At 31.5% G+C, this 26,945-nt stretch overlaps 1 protein-coding gene across 2 annotated transcripts in view; it reads left to right on the forward strand.

Annotated features, from left to right (window-relative positions):
• The window catches only part of rut (adenylate cyclase rutabaga), a 439,239-nt gene that overhangs the window by 269,439 nt on the left and 142,855 nt on the right, over window positions 1-26,945 (forward strand). For both annotated transcript variants that reach the window (XM_075302255.1, XM_075302254.1), the window contains exon 3: window positions 23,782-23,808. The gene's annotated coding sequence lies outside the window, so the exon portion shown is untranslated. The remainder of the gene's footprint in view (window positions 1-23,781; window positions 23,809-26,945) is intronic.

Consider the following 26,945-nt stretch of genomic DNA (forward strand, 5'->3'; position numbering starts at 1 on the left):
AGAAAAAATGCGAAATTGAAACCTAACTTCATACAGATGACAAAACAAGCCTAAGGAAATACCCTCCTTCTTTTGAAGTAAGCGGGTACCACAACGAGTAATAAAAAACAAAACATTCGCAAGAATGTATCATGGTTAATATGGTGAATGTATGAAAAAGTTCTGACTGGAAATAATCGGGAATGGAAATACGTGAGTGTTGCTAATGAAATGGAACAAAAGAAGAAGTTTTTTCAACATAAGTGTTTGAACACAAACTCACTATAATTCCAAGAAAAAAAGAATTTGAACAGTAAAGGTCAGCTCCTCTAAAGAAATGACCTCTTAAGATAAATTAACCAGGACTAAAACGAAACCAGAATAATTTGTACATGGTGCGTGACGAAAATATTGAACAAAATTCGGCATAACCAACTACCCCCATCAATGTGAAGAAATAAAATAAAAATGAAATAGTATAGATTTCGATGTTGATGGAAATTGAATACATTTGTGTTGAAACATACTTCCAAAGCTAGAGTTATGTAATATCATTTACATGATTCTTTTTTGAACTGCCCATCCACAAAAAAGATGAACCTAAAATATGGCCACATGATAACTGGGCTTGGTTAGTACATGTTTGATGGTTTACTAAGATAAATTGATGACCGGTTGATGAGCAAAATTCTTACTCAAACGATGTCTATGTATATGTGAAATCAATATACTTGTGTAAGGGCAGATTTCGATATGTTCCCATCCATAATAGACCTGGTTTCCCTTGGTTTGATTAAATTCTGAGTCGATTTAGCGATGTCCGTCGTCGGGAAAAATGTACGGTCACAGTTCGGTCCTCAAAATAATGCCAGACGTGCCTAACGTAGTGGATTATATTCTGGCGAAACCACTTTTCGACAAAAAGTTTGAAACTCTAATTTCCAACAGTGAGGCGTGGTGTACACAGACCCCGGGGAATAAAAGATATATAGATTTCTACACTGATGGCTCCAAATTGGATGGACAAGTGAGTTTCGGAGTATATTCTAAAGATCTGGAATTTCGAATAGCGAAAAGATTACCTAATCACTGTAGTGTTTTTCAGGCTGAAATATTAGCAATAAGAGAGGTGGCGAATTGGCAGAGAAGTAATGTTCCAAAAATTGTTGGCATTAATATATACTCAGAGAGTCAACCTGCAATAAAATCCTTGGACTCTGTGTTCCTTAACTCGAAAACGGCCATCGACTGCCGCAAATCTCTCCATGAGATGGCTGAGCAGTACAATATTCACCTAATATGGGTGTCTGCACCCTCAAAAAAAAAAAACATGTTATGCTAGTTTATGCTTGCACTTAAAAATATTGTGTTAAAAATTTTGAGTTCCAAACATATAATTTTTACAACCAAACATAACATATGATTTAGCAAGGCTAGGAACTACCTTATATATTCCAGGTGAACTAGAATCTGATGGAATGTATCTGACAACCTGCAAGCTCTTACTGCGTGAGAAGGCTGTCATGATGGCAAATGTTCGATGGGAGAATTGCAAGGGTTGTAACGACACCAAGCAAATATGGCCCCATTTAAACTTGAACCGCTCACTAGATATGCTAGTGTTTTCAAGACGTCGGATATCACTCCTGATATCTGCTATAACGGGCCGCTGCCTGATAGGCGAATTTGCAAAAACTATTGGTGCGAAGCTGTCATGATTCGGAGAAAAATGAATCAATTAAACGCCTCTTGTGTGAGTGTCCTGCATTTTGTGTAAGGCGTAAGCGAATTTTAGGGGCATATACTGGCGGACCTGGAAAACGTTAACTTAAGCAGTCTGTTAATGTTTCTGGAACAATCTGGTTGGTTCAACAAAAGAAAATAATGGAGAAGGTTCAGTGGTTAAAACTAGAAGTGCCCATATGTAATAGGTACATTTAGTTAACTGTGATATAACAATGGACTGAATAGTCTAAGTGAGCCTGAAACTCAATCGGGCTGCCACTTTAACCTAACCTAACCTAGCGATGTCCGTCTGTCTGTCTGTCTGTTGATCCCTATTGATTTTGGAAAAAATCGGCTCGGATTTAGATATATATGCCATATATATTTGTAAACGATCTGTTCATAAATGACGTATTTATCAACCGATCGTCTAATCGAATATTTTGTGAGTCTCGTAAATTTTGCAGAATATCAGTCATATCGGTTCAGATTTAGATATAACTCTCATATATAGCTTTTGCCCGATTTACAATCCTATGGCCCCAGGGGCCAATGTTTTGTTTCGATTTACGTGAAATTTTGCAAGGGAGTAGAATTAAGTCCCAGACGTCAAAATGTCACTCCGATTTACTTGAAGTTTTTTACAGAGAGTAGGACTAACATTCTTGCTACACATGCCAAATTTGGCCAAAGTGGGTTCAGATTTAAATATAACTCCCATATATATCTTTCGCCCGATTTAGATTCATGTGATCACAGAGGCCAAAGTTTAATTTCGAAAGTTTTGAAGTTTTGCACTGAGAGTTCAATTAAAATTTTAGCAATATGTGCTAAATTTTATCAAAATCGGCTCAGAATTAGACTAAGCCCCCGTATATATGTTCTTCCGATTTTAGCAAATATTTGCTTGTAAAATCGTCACAGTTAAAATGATTCAAATTTACCGATACCCTAATTCGTATGTATTGACCGATAAATCATAAATGCAGATTTGCGAAATTTTATGCAATTTAAATATTTCCAATATTTTTTTAATTAACATTGTGGTCCGTCCCGGTCATTAACCAATTTCGATCCCGCCCGATTTTACAATAAAAACAAGTATATACGGTTTTAAGTTCGACCGGTCCAAATCTTAAATTAGTTCATATATCAAGCGTCTGGCGACAATTGTCCACTTTGTGAGCAGTGTCCGGTTTTCAGAGTGTCCAAGTTTGAGAGATTTCACTTTACTCTCCACCATCAATGAAATGTAATAGTTTCCTTTGAAATCCCCTCGCGGTTTACTTGAAAATATATATAGAATTCCAGGTGGATTTGATGAAACCTAGTATCCCAAGAAGATCGGATAAAATGGTAGGCTTTCCGAAGATAATAATTTCTACATATGGAGACTACATCGGAACCATTTTAGATGGAGCATAAATATCACGTCAAAGCGTGCAAAAAGATCCTATTAAATAACTCCTCTCATATGATTTTAAATCTGTCGATTTGTACCTCCATTACTCAAATGTGCTCGCGAAGTAAAATCGGGAAATTTTACTTCTTGTTATGGGAAATTTGGAGGATCACTGCACTTTCTATCCTCTTAAGAAGTTAAATCAGGAGACCAGCAATGCTGGTGACATTTCTGCGTGTTTCAAAGCTTCCCTTAGTGGTTTCACCTCAATGTTGTCATTGAGCTAAACATCGAATCGAGCAGCACTCTGTGATACGAGAGAAGCTCACTACTGTGATACGACAATGGACTGAATAGTCTAGAACTTTTAGAACTCAATTAAGATTTTAATTGGAAACTATTTCGTAAAATTGTTTCTGTGTAGGTGAGCTTGAAATATAGCTCAATTCGATTCAAATCGAATGTGGATGACAGTTTTTAGATGAACTTTAACGCAATCCATAGTAGAGGGTGCATAAGATTCGGTCTGGTCGAACTTGCGCCTTATATGCTTTTTATACCCTCCACCATAGGATGGGGGGTATATTAACTTTGTCATTCCGTTTGTAACACATCGAAATATTGCTCTAAAACCCCATGAAGTATATATATTCTGGGTCGTGGTGAAATTCTGATTCCTTCCGTCCGTCCGTCTGTTCAAATCACGCTAACTTCCGAACGACACAAGCTATCGACTTGAAACTTGGCACAAGTAGTTGTTATTGATGTAGTTCGGATGGTATTACAAATGGGCCATATCGGTCCACTTTTACGTATAGCCCCCATATAAACGGATCCTCAGATTTGACTTGCGGAGCTTCTAAGAGAAGCATATTTCATCCGATCCGGCTGAAATTTGGTACATAGTCTTTGTATATGGTCTCTAACAACCACGCAATTGGTCCACATCGGTCCATAATTATATATAGCCCCCATATAAACCGATCCCCAGATTTGGCTTGCGGAGCTTCTAAGAGAAGCATATTTCATCCGATCCGGCTGAAATTTGGTACATAGTCTTTGTATATGGTCTCTAACAACCACGCAATTGGTCCACATCGGTCCATAATTATATATAGCCCCCATATAAACCGATCCCCATATTTGGCTTGCGGAGCTTCTAAGAGAAGCATATTTCATCCGATCCGGCTGAAATTTGGTACATAGTCTTTGTATATGGTCTCTAACAACCACGCAATTGGTCCACATCGGTCCATAATTATATATAGCCCCCATATAAACCGATCCCCAGATTTGGCTTGAGGAGCCTCAAAGAGAAGCAAATTTCATCCGATCCTGCTGAAATTTGGTACATGGTGTTGGTATATGGTCTCTAACAACCATGCTAAAATTGGTCCACATCGGTCCATAATTATATATAGACCCCATATAAACCGATCCCCAGATATGGCTTGAGGAGCCTCAAAGAGAAGCAAATTTCATCCGATCCTGCTGAAATTTGGTACATGGTGTTGGTATATGGTCTCTAACAACCATGCTAAAATTGGTCCACATCGGTCCATAATTATATATAGACCCCATATAAACCGATCCCCAGATTTGGCTTGCGGAGCCTCAAAGAGAAACAAATTTCATCCGATCTGGCTGAAATGTGGTACATGATGTTGGTATATGGTCTCTAACAACCATGCTAAAATTGGTCCACATCGGTCCATAATTATATATAGCCCCCATATAAACAGATCTCCAGATTTGGCTTGCGGAGCCTCAAAGAGAAACAAATTTCATCCGATGCGGTTTAAATTTGTAACATGGTGTTAGTATATGGTCTCTAACAACCGTGCGAGAGTTGGTCCTTATCAGTCCATAACTATATATAGCCCACATATAAACCGTTCTCCAGATTTGAACTCCGGAGCCTCTTGGAGGAGCAAAATTCATCCGATCTGGTTCAAATTTTGAACGTGGCCGCTAACAACCATACTAAAATTGGTCCATATCGGTCTATAGTTATATAGCCAAAATTTTATTTCTATAGAAAATTTTGTCAACATTTTATTTCTATTGAAAAATTTGTTAAAATTTTTTTCTATAGATATTTTTGTTAAAATTTTATTTCTATAGAAAATTTAGTTAAAATTTTATTTCTATAGAAAATTTTGTCAAAACTTTATTTCTATAGAAATTTTGTCAAAATTTTATTTCTATAAAAAATTTTGGTAAAAATTTGATTTCTATGGAAAATTTTGTCAAACTGAATTATATACGTATTTAATTGGTCTTTTTTAATTTAATATATACCACGTACACGGATGAAAAAGACTGTTTTTCATATGTTTGGCTATAAACATTATATGTTTGGAACACAAATTTTTAAACACAATATTTTTGAGTGCAAGCATATAATGTTCATAAACTAGCATAACATGTTTGGGACATATATGTTAATATGTTAGAACATATTATGTTTGGGACATAAAATGTTTGTATATATAATATGTTTGGATGCAAACATATATTAATTTAGAAATAGCCTATAAAGATATATGTGTTTAGTAGCCTGGAGCGCTATTTAACAGGGAGCGATATTGAATTAAGCTGGTGGTTGTTGCTTGTTATTACAAAATTAACATTTTATTTTTCCTTGGGCAATTGATCAGCTACTTCTTTGATCCTTACAAACTGTATGGTCCGCTGTTCGAATCCCCGTCCGGCAAAAGGTAAAATTAAAATAAAATAAAATCATACAATTGAATAATTTCTTCTACAAAGTTTTTATTACAGAAAAAGGTGCTAAGAACTAAAAAATCTCGTGGAAGTGAGAAAGATGTGGGGGAATATACAATTGGGCAGAAACAAAATTTTGAGCATTCAGGTCGAAAACCTATGTTGTTAGCACCTATATTACCTGTTTATTTTCATAATTCATTATGATTGTAAATATATAAATAAATAAATAAAATTTTGAGCACAATATTGTTTGGGAGAATTTTTTTTAAGCATATGATATTTTTGGGTGCAAAATGCTTCCAAACATATTATATGTTCACATAATAACATATTGTTTTTTGGAAGACAACATTATTGAATTTGGATGCAAAAATACAAAATGTTTGGAACTTAGACTACCCAAACATATATTGTTTAGACCAATATGCTTTCAAACATATTATATATTGGTAGAGATCAAACATATAAATGTTTGGGCAATACCCAAAAATGTATGTTTGGGAGTATATGTTACAGAAGCGATTTTTTGTGAGCGTGTATGGACCACTTACAATTTAGAAGACGGTGTTAGGAGGTTTTAAGATACCTTGCCATCGGCAAGCGTTACTGCAACTCAAGTAATTTGATTGTGGATGGCAGTGTTTAGAAGAAGCTTTGACGCAATCCATGGTGGAGGGTACATAAGCTTCGACCTGACCGAACTTACGGCCGTATATACTTGTTTTTTATTTTTTGCTCAAATTTAGTGTTAAATAATTTTTAACATATTTGTTTCTGTGTATTTTCCAACAGAAAAAACACACGCGGGCTTACTAAACTCGTAGTGAATTTGACCTCGCCTAATGGCTGAAGTAAGAAAGTGTTTTATGTCATATACTCACCTGAAATAAATAAATATTATTTTGAAGAAGTGAAATTTAGGACATTATTAGGACATTGAGAACCAATTTGTCAGCTTATATGGTTGTTCCTGAAAGCTGTGAAATTTTTGTAAGATATTCCATGTAAGTCCTCTATGTTTGGATGCTGCAATAGATACCACCTGAGATATCGAAAGTTATTTCAATTATTTTTCATATCTCCCTCGTTATGTGGGCATGCCACCGACATTTCTCCGCCATACACATAGTAGTAAATTGGATGGACAGGTCCAGAATCAACATGCTACTGTTATTCGCTTTTGCACCGTATGCGATGCGATGGCATTTTTTTTTTTTTTTTTTTGATATTTGTATTTGTATTTTTTGCTTTCATTCAACTTGAGTATCTGTTATAGTCCGCTGTTTGGTCGGTTGCTGGGTTGTTCGTCGTCGGTGAGTGATAAATTCTTTTCACTTTGCTGGAAACCAAAAATAAAACATTTCACAAAAACGCAGGCCTATTGCTTTTCACTGCGAGCCTGGTATTTAGCATGAATTATCATAAACATGTCTGTGACAGTTGCTGCTAGTCTTCTTGTTGATACTGGCTCTATTTCTCATAATGAAGGATGTAAGGTGGTTACACTATGGTATTGATGTTGCTTGCTCATCATGTGTGGGTGACCGTGGTCTGGTTGTGAAAAGAGATGATAATATTTCCGGAATTTGCGATGGAACTATCTTCAGTGATTTGTGGTTGGTGGTGTTATAGAACCTTTTTTTCGACGAGCAATGATACTGACAGCTATGGTGTAACAACCATTGCTGGCTGCCGGTAATGTTGTTCGCGAGAATAATGCTGATAACGATGATAGTGGAACACTTTGCATCATTGATGGCGGGGGTTGGTATTAGGAGCTGTGAAAAGAGTTTCGTCTTCCTGAATGATTTGCTTATAATGTCGAGTTTTTTTGTGGAAATATTATCCCTGATTTGGTTTGAGAGCATTTTCTGTTTGTTTTACGTTTTAATCATAATGACAGAATCATGACACAGTATTCCCACAATTATGATTGTTTCAATTTTCTCATATCACATTGTGGTATAGGCTTTCATAAATTCCAACCAGCATTTTAGCTAGTCGGTATCATCTTTTGTTACAGTTGCTTCTGACTTCTGACGACTGGTTGCGCCTGGTCCCCCTCATATCATATTTAATAATTTTTACTGACTTTGCTGTTATTCTTATTGCTCTTGCTGTTGTTGTTGTTTTTGTTGTGTTTATATGTATGCAATATATAGAGATTGCTGTGGTTGTTTACAAGTGTGGGCTATCGTTTTTTTTTCCACTGTCCCATATTCAAAAGGCCGGTTATTTAAGTGTGGACAGACTGCCTACTGGCAAACAAACCAACCAACCAACCACCACCCCACATACATAACAAGTGGATGTGAGTAAAGGAAGGTATCATCTGAATTAATTCAATTCAAATCACTCATTGGAAATTTATTTAGCCCATGTGGTTGGGGTTATAGATGTTCCTTTGTAGCTCACACCTTTAAATGAGGTGTACTACTTATCTTTGATATGGTTCAAATAATTTGTTGAATTTCCCGGTATTTTGAAAATTTTCCAATAAAATTGTTGAGAATTATATTACTGGGTCTTATCAATACTGGTGACATATGTAAGGATTTCAAAGCTTAACTAACTAGGAAACGTCACCACTGGTTCCAAATACCTTTGGCGGAGCCCATATAGACCCAACGGGGTTCTTACTGACTCACATCTCAGCTATTTACAACTTTTGAGTCCCATTTTGAGTCTAGAGAAATAAAATTTGGAGAAAATTTTCACAAAATTTTCTATCGAAAAACAATTTTGATAAAATTTTCTATCTAAATAAAATTTTGACAAAATTTTCTATCTAAATAAAATTTTGACAAAATTTTCCATCTAAATAAAATTTTGACAAAATTTTCTATCTAAATAAAATTTGGACAAAATTGTCTTTAGAAATAAAATTTGGACAAAATTTTCTATAGAAATAAATTTGGACAAAAGTTTCCATGGAAATAAAATTTGGACAAAATTTGAACAAAATTCTCTATCGAAACATAATTTTGACAAAATCTTCTGTAGAAATAAAATTTTGACAACATTTTCTATTGAAATAAAATTTTGATAAAGTTTTCTATAGAAATAAAATTTTGACAAAATTTCCTATAGAAATAATATTTTGATAAAAGTTTCTATAGAAATAAAATTATGACAAAATTTTCTATAGAAATATAATTTTGCCAAATTTTCTATTGAAATAAAATTTTGATAAAGTTTCTATAGAAATAAAATACTAAAAAAACAAATGGAAATAAAATGTTGACAAAAACAAAGAGAATTAAAATTTTGACAAAACTTTCTATAGAAATAAAATTTTAACAACATTTTCTATAAAAATAAAATTTTGGCAACATTTTCTATATACATAATATTTTTACTATACTTTTTATAAAAATAAAATTTTGACAAAAACAAATAAAATTTTTACAAAATTTTCTATAGAAATAAAATTTTGATAAAATTTTCTATCGACATACATTTTTTTTTTCTATAGAAATAAAAATTTAACAAAATTTTCTAAAGAAATAAAATTTTGAGAAAATTTTCTTGGAAATAAAATTTTTGCTATAGAAATAAAATTTAGGCAATACTTTCTATAGAAATACAATTTTGACAATACTTTCCATAGAAGTAAAACATTGACAATACTTTCTATAGAAATAAAACTATGACAAAACTTTCTATAGAAATAAAATTGTGACAAAATTTTCTATAGAAATAAAATTTTGACAAAATGTTCTATCTAAATAAAATTTTGACAAAATTTTCTATCTAAATAAAATTATGACAAAATTTTCTATCTATATAAAATTTGGACAAAATTGTCTATAGAAATAACATTTGGACAAAATTTTCTATAGAAATAAAATTTCGACAAAATTTGAACAAAATTTTCTATCGAAATATAATTTTTACAAAATTTTCTGTAGAAATAAAATTTTGACAACATTTTCTATTGGAATAAAATTTTGATAAAGTTTTCTATAAAAATAAAATATTAAAAAAAAACAAATGGAAATAAAATTTTGAAAAAACTTTCTATAGAAATAAAATTTTAACAGCATTTTCTATAAAAATAAAATCTTGACAACATTTTCTATATACATAATATTTTGACTATACTTTTTATAAAAATAAAATTTTGAAAAAAAATAAAATTTTTACAAAATTTTCCATAGAAATAAAATTTTGATAAAATTTTCTATCGAAATAATTTTTTTTTCTAGAGAAATAAAAATTTAACAAAATTTTCTAAAGAAATAAAATTTTGAGAAAATTTTCTATGGAAATAAAATTTTGACAAAATTTGCTATAGAAATAAAATCTTGACAATACTTTCTATAGAAGTAAAACATTGACAATACTTTCTATAGAAATAAAAATGTGACAAAACTTTCTATAGAAATAAAATTTTCAAAAAACTTTCTTTAGTAATAAATTTGTGACAAAATTTTTAATAGGAATAACATTTTAACAAAATTTTCTATAGAATTAAAATTTTAACAAAATTTTCTATAGGAATAAAATTTTGACAAAATTTTCTATAGAAATAACATTTTGACAAAATTTATAAAGAAATAAAATGTTATATAGAAATACATTTTGACAAAATTTTCTATAGAAATACAATTTTGACAGAATTTTCTATAGAAACAAAATTTTGACCAAATTTTCTATAGAAATAAAATTTTGAAAAAATTTTCTATAAAAATAAAATTTTAACAAAATTTTCTAAAACTAAAATGTTGACAAAATTTCAAATAGGAATAAAATTTTGACAAAAATTTCTTTAAAAATTAAATTTTAAAAAACTTTTCTATAGAAATACAATTTTGACCACACTTTCTATAGAAATAAAATTTTGACAAAATGTACTATAGAAATAAAATTGTGACAAAATTTTCTATAGAAATAAAATTTTGATAATACTTTCTATGGAAGAAAAATCTTGATAAAAGTTTCTACAGAAATAACATATTGTTAATACTTTCTATAGAAATAAAATTGTGACAAAATTTTCTTTAGAAACAAATTTTGACAAAATTTTCTATAGAAATAAAATTTTGACAATACTTTCTATAGAAATAAAATGTTTACAAAATTTTCTATAGGAATTAAATTTTGACAAAATTTTCTTTAGAAATAACATTTTGACAAAATTTATATAGAAATAAAGTTTTATATAGAAATAAATTTTGACAAAATTTTCTATAGAAATAAAATTTTGACAGAATTTTCTATAGAAATAAAATTTTGACCAAATTTTCTATAGAAATAAAATTTTGAAAAAAATTTCTATAAAAATAAAATTTTAACAAAATTTTCTAAAACTAAAATGTTGACAAAATTTCAAATAGGAATAAAATTTTGACAAAATTTTCTATAAAAATTAAATTTTAACAAACTTTTCTATAGAAATACAATTTGACAACACTTTCTATAGAAATAAAATTTTGACAAAATGTACTATAGAAATAAAATTTGACAAAATTTTCTATAGAAATAAAATTTTGATAATACTTTCTATGGAAGTAAAATCTTGATAAAAGTTTCTATAGAAATAACATATTGTTAATACTTTCTATAGAAATAAAATTGTGACAAAATTTTCTTTAGAAACAAATTTTGACAAAATTTTCTATAGAAATAAAATTTTGACAATACTTTCTATAGAAATAAAATGTTTAAAAAATTTTCTATAGGAATAAAGTTTTGACAAAATTTTCTATAGAAATCACATTTTGACAAAATTTTCTATAGAAATAAAATTGTGACAAAATTTTCTATAGGAATTAAATTTTGACAAAATTTTCTATAGAAATAAAAGTTTGACAATACTTTCTATGGATATAAAATGTTTACAAAATTTTCTATAGAAATAACATTTTCACAATACTTTCTATAGAAATAAAATTTTGACAATACTTTCTATAGAAATCAAATGTTTACAAAATTTTCTATAGAAATAAAATTGTGACAAAATTTTCAAAATGAATAAAATTTTGGCAAAATTTTCAATAAAAATTAAATTTTGACAAACTTTTCTATAGAAATAAAATTTTGACAATACATTCTATACAAATAAAGTTTTGATAACATTTGCTATAGAAATATTTTTTTTTAAATACTTTCAATGGAAATACAATTTTGATAAAATTTACTACCGAAATAAAATTTGGCTATACTTTCCATAGAAATAAAATCTTGATAAAGTTTTCTATAGAAATAGCATTTTCTATATATATATATTGACAATACTTTCTATAGAAATAAAATGTTTAAAAAATTTTCTATAGGAATAAAGTTTTGACAAAATTTTCTATAGAAATCACATTTTGACAAAATTTTCTATAGAAATAAAATTGTGACAAAATTTTCTATAGGAATTAAATTTTGACAAAATTTTCTATAGAAATAAAAGTTTGACAATACTTTCTATGGAAATAAAATTGTTACAAAATGTTCTATAGAAAAAAATTGTGATAAAATTTTCTATCGAAATAAAATTTTGACAATACTTTATATAGAAATAAAAATTTGACAAAATTTTCTATAGAAATAAAATTTGAACAAAATTTTCTATCGAAATAAAATTTAAACAAAATTTTCTAACGAAATAAAATTTAAACAAAATTTTCTATGGAAATAAAATTTTAAAAATTCTTTCTATAGAAATAAAACTCTATAGAAATATAATTTTGATAAATATAAATATAAGAAATAAAATATTGACAATATATAGAAATAAAATGTTAACAAAATTTTTTTTCTACAAAAATACAATTTTGACAAAAACCAATAGAAATAAAATTTTGATGACATTTACTGTAGAAATAAAAATTTGACAAAATTTTCGATAAAAATAAAATGTAAACAAAATTTTCTATTTTTCGATAGAAATAAAACTTTGACAACAATATTTAAACAAAAAGAAATAAAATTTAAACAAAATTTTCTATCGAAATAATATTTGAACAATATTTTCTATGGAAGTAAAATTTTGACTATACTTTCTATAAAATAAAATTCTACAAACATATAATTTTGACAAATTTTTCTATAGAAATAAAATGTTGACAATATATAGAAATAAAATGTTAACAAAAATTTTTTTTCTATAAAAATAACATTTTGACAAAATTTTGTATAGAAGTGAAATTTTCTATAGAAATAACATTTTTGAAATTTTTTTCCATAGAAATAAAATTTTGACAAAATAAGATTTTCTTTTCATTAACTTAATGTATAAAGTTCCTTAAACTTCTTCGTCCATATAGCTCGAATAATAAATAATTATGATTTTTAAGGGTTAAATCGCGCACTGTATCTTTTAAGATACAAATAGAAAAAAAAACTTACGTCTTAAAGTTTTGACCAAATTTTATGAAATCAAGTTTTTTGCATTTAAAACATCATAACGGTATTTCTAAAAATATGTTTTTCCGAAAAATACTTCTGAGTAATTTATAGTCAAGATTGAAAAGCAGGTTTTAACCAAAAACTACAAATTGGAAAGTTATGAAAATAATGTTGGTAAAAACCTGCGCATTGCAAACATATCTCTATTCTCTACTAAAATAAAATTATGTATTTGTAAATAAAAACTTAGTTTAATGCGCACTGTATTTTTTAAAAAACAACCACTATTTTTTCAAAGAAACATATAATTTTTTTAATGTGGTATGCAGATGTTCTTTTTACCATTTTTTTCGGAAGAACTTGGCTTGGTGGTTTTTTGGTAAAATATTCTCCAAATTTTTGTAGATTATTTTTGGCTCGAGTGGCAACCGTGTTCGTTGATCCCGTAATTCCTGATGTGGAATACTTTATATTTCGATGTGTTACAGACGGACATAGTGCTGGATATAAAACTTGGAATCCCAGAAAGGATTTCAGAGGATATCATTGTTACGGGACTGATAACAAACGTGATGGAACAAGTTTAGATCCTTGAAAAAAGGAAATTAAACAAATTATCGTCAGTAGTTATATCACTTATTGTAAAGTTGAGTGAATTCTTATAAAATACTTTATATGAATGGGGAATTTCGTTTCCGAGGAAAGTATTTTTCTTTGTGTGTAGGTTCCATACGCCAGTTCAATGTCAATAAAATTTCACATCGCCCTACGCGGTTTTTTTTTTACTTTTGGGATTTTTAACCACAGAGCTTATTTATCCAATAATCACATACCATAATAATAATTGTGTGGCGTACTCGCCATCAATCCATCTGTGGTAATTTCCTTACATCAGTTGCCAATTACATAGAGCACGCTGTGGTTTCATATAACCTTGCCCTTTTGGAAGATTTATCAATTTATTTACCATATATTGGAAGCTTCACCTGAGGTGACCTTTTTGATTGTGGTTGGCATTCAGGAAACATATGCATGACAGTGATTGACAGACATATACTCAGCGAGATTTGGCCTTTTTATGCTGTCCACTCGAAAGAATATTCTTGGGATACTTTGATTACCAATCAATGCGTAGCAATAAGCAAATGCTGTCAATAATCAATTAGAGAGGAAAAATCGTGGAAAATCGTCTTTCTTTTCTCCAACATTTACTTCTAATATTCGGTTGAAGAGAAATGACTAATTCTCCACTACAGTTAAATGCAAATATAGTTCGGGAATAAGTACATACACTGAGTGTTTTTATACCCTTCACCATAGGATGGGGGTATATTAACTTTGTCAATCCGTTTGTAACACATCGAAATATTGCTCTAAGATCCCATAAAGTATATATATTCTGGGTCGTGGTGAAATTCTGAGTCGGTCTGAGCATGTCCGTCCGTCCGTCCGTATGTTGAAATCACACTAACTTCCGAACGAAATAAGTTATCGACTTGAAACTTGGCACAAGTAGTTGTTATTGATGTAGGTCGGACTGTATTGCAAATGGGCCATATCGGTCCACTTTTACGTATAGCCCCCATATAACGGGCCCTCAAATTTGTCTTGCGGATCCCCTAAGAGAAGCAAATTTCATCCGATCCGGCTGAAATGGTCTCTAACAACCTTGCAAAAATTGGTCCACATCGGTCCATAATTATATATATATAGCACCCATTAAAACCGATCCCCCGATTTGGCTTGTGGAGTCTCTAAGAGAAGCAAATTTCATTCGATCCGGCTGAAATTTGGTACATGGTGTTAATATATGGTGTCTAATGACCATAGGTTAGGTTAGGTGGCAGCCCGATGTATCAGGCTCACTTAGACTATTCAGTCCATTGTGATACCACATTGGTGAACTTCCCTCTTATCACTGAGTGCTGCCCGATTCCATGTTAAGCTCAATGACAATGGACCTCCTTTTTATAGCCGAGTCCGTACGGCGTTCCACATTGCAGTGAAACCACTTAGAGAAGCTTCGAAACACTCAGAAATGTCACCAGCATTACTGAGGTGGGATAATCCACCGCTGAAAAACTTTTTGGTGTTCGGTCGAAGCAGGAATCAAACCCATGACCTTGTGTATGCAAGGCGGGCGTGCTAACCCTTGCACCACGGTGGCTCCTAGTCTAATGACCATGCAGGAATTGGTTCATATCAGTCCATAATTATATATAGCCCCCATATAAACCGATCACCAGATATGACCTCCGGAGCCTCTTGGAAGACCAAAATTCATCTGATTCAGTTGAAATTTGGTACGTGGTGTTAATATATGGTCTCAAACACCCATGAAAAAATTGGTTGAAATCGGTCCATAATTATATATATGCCCCATATAAAGCGATCCCCAGATTTGACCTCCGGATGCTCTTGGTAGAGCAAAAGTCATCTGATTCGGTTGAAATTTGGTACGTGATGTTAGTATATGGTATCCAACAACCATGCAGGAGTTGATTCATATCAGTCCATAATTATATATAGCCCCCATATAAACCGATCCCCAGATTGGACCTCCGGTGCCTTTTGGAGAAGCAAAATTCATCCGATCTGGTTGAAATTTAGTACGTGGTGGTAGTGTATGATATTTAAAAACCATGCCAAAAGTGGTCCATATCAGTCCATAGACATACACAGCCCCCATATAAACCGATCCCGAGATTTGGTTTTGGAGCCTCTTGGAGGAGCAAATTTCAACATGAATCAAAGATAATAGCTTCCTTTCAAAACTCTTCGTCGTAGCGTTTATTTGAAAATATAAAGAATTTCAGGGAGTTTTTGATAGTTTTTTTTTAAGTTTCTACAGTTTTAATTTAAACTTTCTACATAGTTATGGAGAATATATCAAATATGGGATTTAATCTTAATAATCCGGTGAGAGAACCATATGACTTGAAATAGATTTTTACCCGCATTATTACTCGCTCGTTCGAGCATGACAAGCTCTGATAGAAATTGCGATTTCTAGAAGCTCAAAAGGTCAAATCGGGAGATCGGTTTACATGGGCACCATACTAAAATTTGGACCGGTACGCATCATATTCGACAAAAATTATGGTTTCTAACATAGGAGCCGACAGATCGGTCTATATGGGGTCTATACCAATATATCTGCTGACAAACTGTGCAAAATTTCAGTAGCGTGATTACAACAGACAGACAGACGGATATTGTTATATCGTCTTAGAATTTTTCCCTGATCGAGAATATATATACTTTACGAGTACACTAAAAAAGTGAACCCTATAAGTTTGGAGAAAGTTTCCTTTACTCCAATAATTTTTGCGTACGTTATTTAAATGAACTAAAATGCGGGAAAAAATTATACACTAATGAAGCATAGAGATTTACTAAATTCGTGTCTCCCACAAACTAGTTCAGAATTTTTTAAAATTTTTATATTTAGCCAATAATGCGCTGATCATGAACTTCTTGTGGTACTAAAGACATTTTTGCCATTTTTAAGTCACTTTTTTTCCTTCAAACTACGGAATTTGCTTTAACAAGGCAATAAAAATTAATTATGTCTAATAAATTTTCTTGAATTTGTCGGAAAATATTTACTTACTTTTATATCTAAAAATATTTAAATATTTTTGTTTACTTGTATTTATTTAAAATCGGCGTGAAATCTGCGTTTCTAATACAGTTTAGTTAGAATATTCTAAAATTAACCTATTTTTTTTAAACTCATCCAAATTTTCTTTCCTGGTGGGTTCACTGTTTTTGTTTACCAATAATTCGCCGATCATGAACTTCGTATGGTACTAAAGACATTTTTAAGTCAGTTTTTTCCATCAAACGACGGAATTTGCTTTAACAAGGGAAAAAATTAATTATGTCTAATAATTATACCCTTCACCACTACTGTGGTACAGTGTATAATAAGTTTGTGCATTTGTATGTAACGCCAAGAAATAATAGTCATAGACCCATCTTTTAGTATACCGATCGGCTTAGAATTAAATTCTGAGTCGATTTAGCGATGTTCGTCTGTCTCTCTGTCCGTCTGTCTGTATATGTAATTTTGTGCACAAAGTACAGCTCGCAATTTAAGTCCGATCGTCCTCAATTTTGGCATGGGGTCTTTCTTCGGGTCAAAGACAATCGCTATTGATTTTGGAAAAAATCGGTTCAGATTTAGATATAGCTGCCATATATATTTATCACCGATTTGATCAGAATTCACGTATTTATGAACCGATATTCTTCAAATTTCGTACATCTGAATGTTTTGTCGGCAACGTAAAACATGCAAAACATCAGCTAAATCGGTTCAGATTTAGATATAGCTCCCATATATACGTTTCGTCCGATTTGGACTTATATGGCCTCAAAAGCCAGAATTTTACCGTGATTTGCTTCAAATTTAGCACAAGGTGTACGTTTAATAATATTGTTAACTGTGCCAAATTTGGTTAAAATCGGTTCAGATTTAGATCCCATATATATCTTTCGTCCGATTTGCACTTATATGGCTTCAAAAGCCAGAATTTTGTACTGATTTGATTTAAAATTTGCACAAAGTGTACGTTTTATAATATGGTTAACTGTGCCAAATTTGGTTGAAATCGGTTCAGATTTAGATATAGCTTCCATATATACGTTTCGTCCGATTTGGACTTATATGGCCTCAAAAGACAGAATTTTACCGTGATTTGCTTCAAATTTAGCACAAGGTGTACGTTTAATAATATTGTTAACTGTGCCAAATTTGGTTAAAATCGGTTCAGATTTAGATCCCATATATATCTTTCGTCCGATTTGCACTTATATGGCTTCAAAAGCCAGAATTTTGTACTGATTTGATTTAAAATTTGCACAAAGTGTACGTTTTATAATATGGTTAACTGTGCCAAATTTGGTTGAAATCGGTTCAGTTTTAGATATAGCTTCCATATATACGTTTCGTCCGATTTGGACTTATATGGCCTCAAAAGCCAGAATTTTACCGTGATTTGCTTCAAATTTAGCACAAGGTGTACGTTTAATAATATTGTTAACTGTGCCAAATTTGGTTAAAATCGGTTCAGATTTAGATATAGCTCCCATATATATCTTTCGTCCGATTTGCACTTATATGGCTTCAAAAGCCAGAATTTTGCCCTGATTTGATTCAAAATTTGCACAAAGTGTACGTTTAATAATATGGTTAGCTGTGCAAATTTGGTTGAAATCGGTTCAGATTTAGGTATAGCTCCCATATATACCTTTCGTCCGATTTGCACATATGGCCTCAAAAGCCAGAATTTTAACTGTGCCAAATTTGTTTGGACTCGGTTAAGATTTAGATATACCTCCCATATATACTTCGTCCGATTTGCACAAAAGCCAGAGTTGAAGCCTGATTTGCTTCAAAAGTTGTATATATACGCCAGAGTTGAGTAGAATGTTTCATTGGTTCAGATTTTGTAGTCATATTTCACACTGTAATACCACACTTTCCACAAAACGGTCGAGTTTTAAATAAACTAGGCCAAATAATATATCACAACCCATAATTGACCACATATAATGCCGAGATTTAACCAATATCCGTGTAAAAGCGCCACTGTTGCAAAAATTTTAATTATTACTTAAATTTTCCTTTATCTCGAATACGTATTTCTCGCTCGATAAATGGTAAATATTATTTCGTACAATTGCATTAAAATTGCTCTAGCTTTATATTTCCCATATTTTATAACTAACATTGTGTTTCATCCCAGGGTGTTAGCCGATTTAAATTTTAATTGTAGAGATTTTATAGAAGTACAAAAAGTTGTCTCCATATTGTATATAAATTATATAAATATTTCGAATAAAAGCATTCATAATAACTCCCAACAAATTTGAAGGAGTTGATATGGTAACACAAATTTTTGGTTTACATAATGGTGAAGGGTATAATATAGACGGCTCCGCCCGACTATAAACTTTACTTACTTGTTTTTCTTGAATTTGTCGGAAAATATTTACTTACTTACTTTTATATCTAAAAATATTTAAATATTTACTTAAAATCAGCGTGATATCTGCGTTTGTAATACAGTTTAGTTAGAATATTTTAAAATTAACCTAAATTTTCTAAAATCATCCAAAATGTTCCTTCCTGGTGGGATCTCTGTTTTTTTGAGTGTAAAATTTCGTTCCGTAGGAAAGAATTTTTTCGTTCAGAGTACTCCTGGTACAATATTGTCTAACTATTTAATGCAATTTTAAATCCTGATTCTTCAACTAAAGCTTCTTCCATTCACAAGCCTATGCATCGCTAATTTCAAAATTGACATAATTACATTTTGGGAAAATTTATGCCAACCTCAAACCTTCATCCATATATCAAGTACTTTGTGACTTAAGTGGTTAACATGGCTATGTTGTTAACCTGGTTTAAAAAAAAAGCTTGTTAATTGATTGGACCTGTTTTTCAATTCGATTTGTTTTCCATTTGTGTTGGCCATTTACAAGATCATGGCTAATTAAGTTTTCCATGGACATGTCGGTGTCAGCGATGTGACAGTCGAACTGTTCGAATAAAATATTCACTTTGATATGCAATTGCTTTACCAAGAATAAGAAGTGCAAAGACCACATTGAGTCTATTCTAAATAACTGTTATTAGTGTCAATTAATTAATTCTAATTGTTCAATTGAAAATTTCACATTCACACATGACATACTAAACAAATGGTGTGATCTCAACAACAACCAACAATTGTTTGGTTTCAGCCTGTTCTTATGCAATATACATATATTGACATAATGTGAAATAGAGTATTATGCAATAATTTAATTAAAACTCATATAATCAAAGACAATTATAGCTTAGTATACTCGTATGAACAAATAATTAAGGGAGATTGTTTAAGTAGATTTCTAATGAAAAAGTAAATACACATGAGGTTATATAAACCCACTTAATTATATCAATAAAATAATCCTCCTTTTACTATATAAATTGAATGTAATAAATAAATTGGTTTTCAATCTCAAAGCCATATACAGGGTAGCTGATATGTATTGTGAAAAACTTTATTATCCCATCAAAAAAAGAGCTTCCAAATAAATAGTTTGGATCCCCAATCTGTGATCCGGAAGTAGTGCAAACTTGGATCATCTCGAATGAATTTTACATGGGCTTGTCATAAGAGGGAAGTACTCCCTTTGTGGATCCTTTGCATTGCTTTAGAAGTTGTGTCCTGCAAGTTCATTTGAATGAAGAAATTTAAAAAGCTCCGACCAGGGGTTGAACTCAGACATAAACGCCATTGAACACAAAGCGTCGAAAGGTCAATTCAAATATTTGTGATTTGATCGTAATACGCCATGGAATTACATTCTAACCGCTTCTCGAGATGTTCATATTAGTATAAACGAAAAAATACGAAACGCAGGTTCAAATCTGACCAGAGGCAATTTTTTTATCAACCATTTTTCTAAAAAATTATTTTTTTTTTATCCCAGCCAAAAAAGAGTCGCCAAAAAAGTAGTGAAAATGTTTTTTTTTTTTTGGATCCGGCAGTAGTGCAAATTTGGCGCAGAAGTGACGAATTTTGTAGTTTTTAATGCATTCTAAAACGTTTAACCCAAATTTTTTTGAAAATTCCCAATATTTCTTGATTGGATTTAGCAATTCTTTCGTCAAAATTTAAATAATTTATACAATTTTATTAATTCTTACGCTGTTTTTAACCTTTTTGAAACAAAACAAGTATATATGGCCGTAAGTTCGGCCAGGCCGAATCTTATGTACCCTCCACCATGGATTGGGCAGAAACTTGCCAATGGCAAGGTATCTTAAAAATTCCAAACACTGTCTTCTAAATTGTAAGTTAGTCCATAAGTGGTATATATTAAACTAAAAAAGTCAATTAAATACGTATATAATTCAGTTTGACAAAATTTTCTATAGAAATAAAATTTTGACGAAATTTTCTATACACCCTCAAAAAAATCGCTTCTCTAACATATGTTCCAAACATATTTTGCAGGAAGCACATATATTATTAGATACTGCCGAAACATTAATATGTTTGTTTTATGTGAATATATTATATGTTTGGAAGCATTCTGAGCCCAAAAATATTATATGCTTGGAAGAAGTTCCCCCAAAGAAGATTGTGCTCATTCCCCTAACATAATTTTCACTTTCACGAAATTTTTAGTTCTTGGTACCTTTTTCTGTAATACAAATAATGTTGAAGAAATTATTCAATTTTATAAATTTTACCTTTCGCCTGGACGGAGAATCGAACTGAGGACAATACAGTTTGTAAGCCAACACACTATCCACTGGGCTACGTAGCAGTTATAGTCACCAGTAGACAATTATCGTTATAAGTTACATTTATATAGCATAGTTTGCAGCGCCCACGAGCCCATGCAAACATAACATTATTTAAAAGAAACATACATTTGTTGGCCACGTGGAGCAGTGGTTAGCATATCTGCCTTGCATGCAAAGGGTCGTGGGTTCAATTCAAGTGGATTGTTATTTAGACATTTATACTATATTAAATTTTTATGATGAAACTTCGAAATGTGGGTTATTAAAGATTTACAGTCGGAAACAGTGCTTGATATAAACGAAATGGCTATTGAATCAAATATTATTTTTTTATTGCAAAAATAACAATTTTGTAACAAAAAACTTTTTTTGGTATAAAAGTTTGAAATTTTGGAAGAAAATCAAAAACTCTAACAAAATAAGAGTATAAATATAAATAAATAATTTTATAATGTACACATAAATTTATTAAGGCGTGAACCGTTTTTTACTAGCATTTAACAACATTTTAAACGCTTAAATGTTGTACTTAATTTTAATTTTACCTTTAAGGCCGTTAAAAAATGTGTGTCCATAATGCCAAAATGATACACAAAACACTTGTCCACACATACATAAAATTCTCCTCTCAACGCAAAAACACATGCTGTTTTTTTTTTCAAATCTCTATGCTCTTGGTTCCGAATGTCTATTCTCTTTACTCCGAATACTCATTCCAATATTCAAATTAAATAATATTTAGACTTAAGCATATCAAATTTTTGGCCTTATCATAAAGCAGTTTTCCGAAACAACATACAACCGTTTCACAGAAATTGTAAACATATATATGTTTACTCGAAATTTGTAAATTTATATATGTTTACATTCATTTTTATGAAACATTCATGCCCCAAGCATAATATATTTTAACATATTAACATATGTGTCCCAAACATTTAATGTTAGCTTAGGAACATTACATGTTGGCACTTAAATATATTGTGTTTAAAAATTGTGCCCGAAACACATTTTGTTTATATCAGAACATATGAAAAACATATTTTTCTAACAGTGTAGAAATAAAATTTGCCAAAATTTTCTATAGAAATAAAATTTTGAGAAAAATTTCTATAGAAATAAAATTTTGAGAAAAATTTCTATAGAAATAAAATTTTGACAAAATTTTCTATAGCAATAAAATTTTAACAACATTTTCTATAGAAATAAAATTTGGCAAAATTTTCTATAGAAATAAAATTGTGAGAAAAATTTCTATAGAAATAAAATTGTGAGAAAAAATTCTATAGAAATAAAATTTTGACAAAATTTTCTATAGAAATAAAATTTTGACAATATTTTCTATAGAAATAAAATTTTGACAAAATTTTCTATATAAATAAAATGTTGAGCAAATTTTCTATAGAAATAAATCGTGACAAAATTTTCAATAAAAATAAAATTTTGACAAAATTTTTTAGTAATACAATTTTGAAATTCTAAAGATATAAAATTTTGGTAGATTATTTTTGCCTCGAGTGGCAACCATGATTATGAACCGATATGGACCAATTTCTGTGCGATTGCGGATCGGCTATATATAACTTTAGACCGATATGGACCAATTTTGGCATGGTTGTTAGTGGCCATGTACTAGCGCAATGCACCAAATTTCAACCGAATCGGATGAATTGTGCTCCTTCAAGAGGTTCCAGAGGTCAAATTTGAGGATCGGTTTATAGCCCCCATATATATAATTTTGCTCCACTAAGAGCCTCCGGAGGCCAAAGCCGGTCACGCTTTTGTTTCAGTGCGCGATATAATTTAGTCGACCCGATCGATTTTGGACATTCTTTACATACGTTTATTTAATTTATGGCAGCTTGTAGATTTATTATAGCTTAGTTTTATTTATTTCAAATTATTTAAATGTATTTTAATATAACATACAATTCCATTAGAAGTATGAATATAAGACCCAAAATAAGTTATATTGCCACGCCAGGTCCATACTGAAGGCTATGGTAATTCGCTTTAGCCTGTGATGAAACGTGTACAGTTAGGCCTGTGTAGATTGGTATCTGGTGATATCTTGTTTTAATAACTTAATCATACCAATTCCCTTCTTTGTCTTGTCGTATAAGCTTTTATAAAATTATAATAATATTCACAAACTACTAAACTAATTTTAAATTAATTGAAGCGACATAGTATAGAGTGTATATTTATCGGTCTAATTTACTATTTATGTTTAAAAATGTAATTGTAATTACAAAACTTTTTTTAATGTTTTATATACTTTGTTTTCTTTTAGAAACTGGTTGCTAATCATTAAGTTTTGGTAAGTGTTTATAAATAAATGTTTTAGTATTAAAAGTAACACACCACAATTAATGGCAAAAGGAGATAGAATATTAGTAGCAGAGATTATAAAAACATTGGCGGTATTCGACACATACATACATATCGTTTCAGATTTTTTTCCCACAAACTAAAGTAAGAAAAAAGAAGATATTAATGTCAAAAAACGAGCCGTAGTTGGTTACTTGAAAGTATATAAAATGCACTAAAAAGAAGTATATACGGCCGTAAGTTCGGCCAGGCCGAATCTTATGTACCCTCCACCATACATTGCGTAGAAAGTTCTACTACAGACTGTCATCCACAATCGAATTACTTGGGCTGTGGTAATACTTACAGATGTCAAGGTTTCTTAAAACTTCTTAACATCGTTTTCTAAATTGTGAGTTAGTTCATACGTGGTATATATTAGACAAAAAAGTCATGTATAGTTAATGTTCTGAATCGATATGGACTTTTTGCACGATACGTAGAGAGCCAGAATTGAAATTTGGCGGTCGCTTATATGGGGGCTCTATATAATTATGAACTTGATATGGTCCAATTTTTGTGTGATTGGGGATCGATTTGTCTGAGGGCTATTTATAACTATAGACCGATGTGGACCTAGTTAAGCATGGCTGTTAACGGCCATATACTAGCACAATGTACCAAATTTCAACTGACTCGGAGAAAATTTACTCCTCCAAGAGGCTCCAAAACCAAATCTCGGGATCGGTTTATATGGAGGCTATATATGATTATGGACTGATATGGACCACTTTTGGCATGGTTGTTAAATATCATATACTACCACCACGTACCAAATTTCAATCAGATCGGATGAATTTTGCTTCTCAAAAAGGAGCCGGAGGTCAAATCTGGGGATGGGTTTAAATGGGGCTATATACACCCAGCAAAAAAAGCGTCGCCAAACCAGTAATGAAAATATTCTTTTTGGATCCGGAAGTGGTGCAAAATTGACGCAGAAGCGATGAATTTAACATGGGCTTGTCATAGGACGGAAGTCCTCCATTACAACAGCCGTTGCACTGAATTTGCATCACTTCTTTCGGTGTGATCCGAATTCAATGTTTTGGATGTAAATTAAAAAATTCTGTGATATTTTGTCAAATAAATAATTTTTATAATTTTTTATAATTTTTAATGGATTCTAACGCCAGTCGGAAACGTTTGACTTCAAATATTTTCACAAATTCACAATTTTTTCGGATTGCATTTAGCATGTTTTTCGACAACATTTAAATGATTTGAACCATTTTACGAATTCTTACTCTATTTTTAAACCATTTGAAACAAAAAAAAAATTAAAATTACCCATTAAACATATGGAAAAAGCATGTTATAAAATATTGAAAGAAAAGAACTTCCTGCGTAGTTCAAATAAAGAACATCATTGGGAGTACATCTTTTGGAAGTGCTGTTAAAGTTGTGCCTTTGGAAGAACTTCCAAATTTTCTTGCTGGGCAGTTATGGACCGATATGGACCAATTCCTGCATGGTTGTTACAGACCATATACTAACATCACGTACCAAATTTCAACCGAATCGGATGAATTTTGCTCTTCCAAGGGGCTCCGGAGGTCAAATCTGGGGATGGGTTTATATGGGGGCAATATAAAATTATGGACCGATTTCGACCAATTTTTGCATGGGTGTTTGAGGCCATATATTAACCCTACGCAACAATTTTCAATTGAATCAGATGAATTTTGTTCTTCCACGAAGTACCGGAGGTCAAATCTGGGGATCGGTTTATATGGGGGCTACATATAATTATGGACCGATATGGATCAATCCTGTATGGTTATTAGAGACCATATACTAACACCACGTACCAAATTTCAACCGAATCGGGGATATTTTTGTTCTTCCACCAGGCTCAGGAGCTCAAATCTGGGGATCGGTTTATATGGGGGCTATACATAATTATAGACCGATGTGGACCAATTTTGGCATAGTTGTTAGAGACCATATACCAACACCATGTACCAAATTTCAGCCGGATCGGATGAAATTTGATTCTCTTTGAGACTCCGCCAGCTAAATCTGGAGATCGGTTTATATGGGGGTTATATGTAATTATGGACCGATGTGGACCAATTTTGGCATAGTTGTTAGAGACCATATACTTTCACCATGTACCAAATTTCAGCCGGATCGGATGAAATTTGCTTCGCTTAGCCAAATCTGGGGATCGGTTTATATGGGGGCTAACATATATATAATTATAAATAAATTTAATATAAATTTCAGCCGGATCGGATGAAATTTGCTTCTCTTAGAGGCTCCGCAAGCCAAATCCGGGCATCGGTTTATATGGGGGCTATATATATAATTATGGACTGATGTGGACCAATTTTTGCATCGTTGTTAGAGACCATAGGATCGGATGAAATTTGCTTCTCTTAAAGGCTCGGCAAGCCAAATCGGGGGATCGGTTTATATGGGGGCTCTATATAGTTATGGGCCGATATGGATCAATTCCTGCATGGTTATTAGAGACCATATACTAACACCATGTACCAAATTTCAGTCGGATCGGATGAAAGTTGCTTCTCTTAGAGGATCCGCAAGCCAAATTCGGTGGGTCTTTTTATATGGGGGCTATACGTAAAAGTGAACCGATATGGCCCATTTGCAATACCATCCGACCTACATAAATAGAAACTACTTGTGCCAAGTTTCAAGTCGATAGCATGTTTCTTTCGGAAGCTAGCGTGATTTCAACCGACGTACGACGGATATGCTTAGATCGACTCAGAATTTCACCACGACCCAGAATGGGGTCTTAGAGCAATATTTCGATGTGTTACAAACAGAATGACTATACCCCCATCCTATGATGGAGGGTATAAAAATAATGTCGTGCAGCCAATGCTTTCGTGTCCTTAAAATTCGAATGCGTTTTTTTTTTGCTTAGCATAGAAAGAAGAACATTTTATTTGAGACTTTCTTTAATAATTCTGAAAAATTCTTCAAAATTAATTTATTGACTTTTTGCATCTTGACAACAAAGCAAAAAGCGTTTTTAAAAATGGTAGATGTTTTTCAACACTGTATTATTTTTACTTGAAACATCATCATTGTGTAAAGACATATTTAATCCGGTAAAGA

The sequence above is a fragment of the Haematobia irritans genome, chromosome 3 (assembly GCF_050003625.1).
Source record: "Haematobia irritans isolate KBUSLIRL chromosome 3, ASM5000362v1, whole genome shotgun sequence".
Taxonomy (NCBI): Eukaryota; Metazoa; Arthropoda; class Insecta; order Diptera; family Muscidae; genus Haematobia; species Haematobia irritans.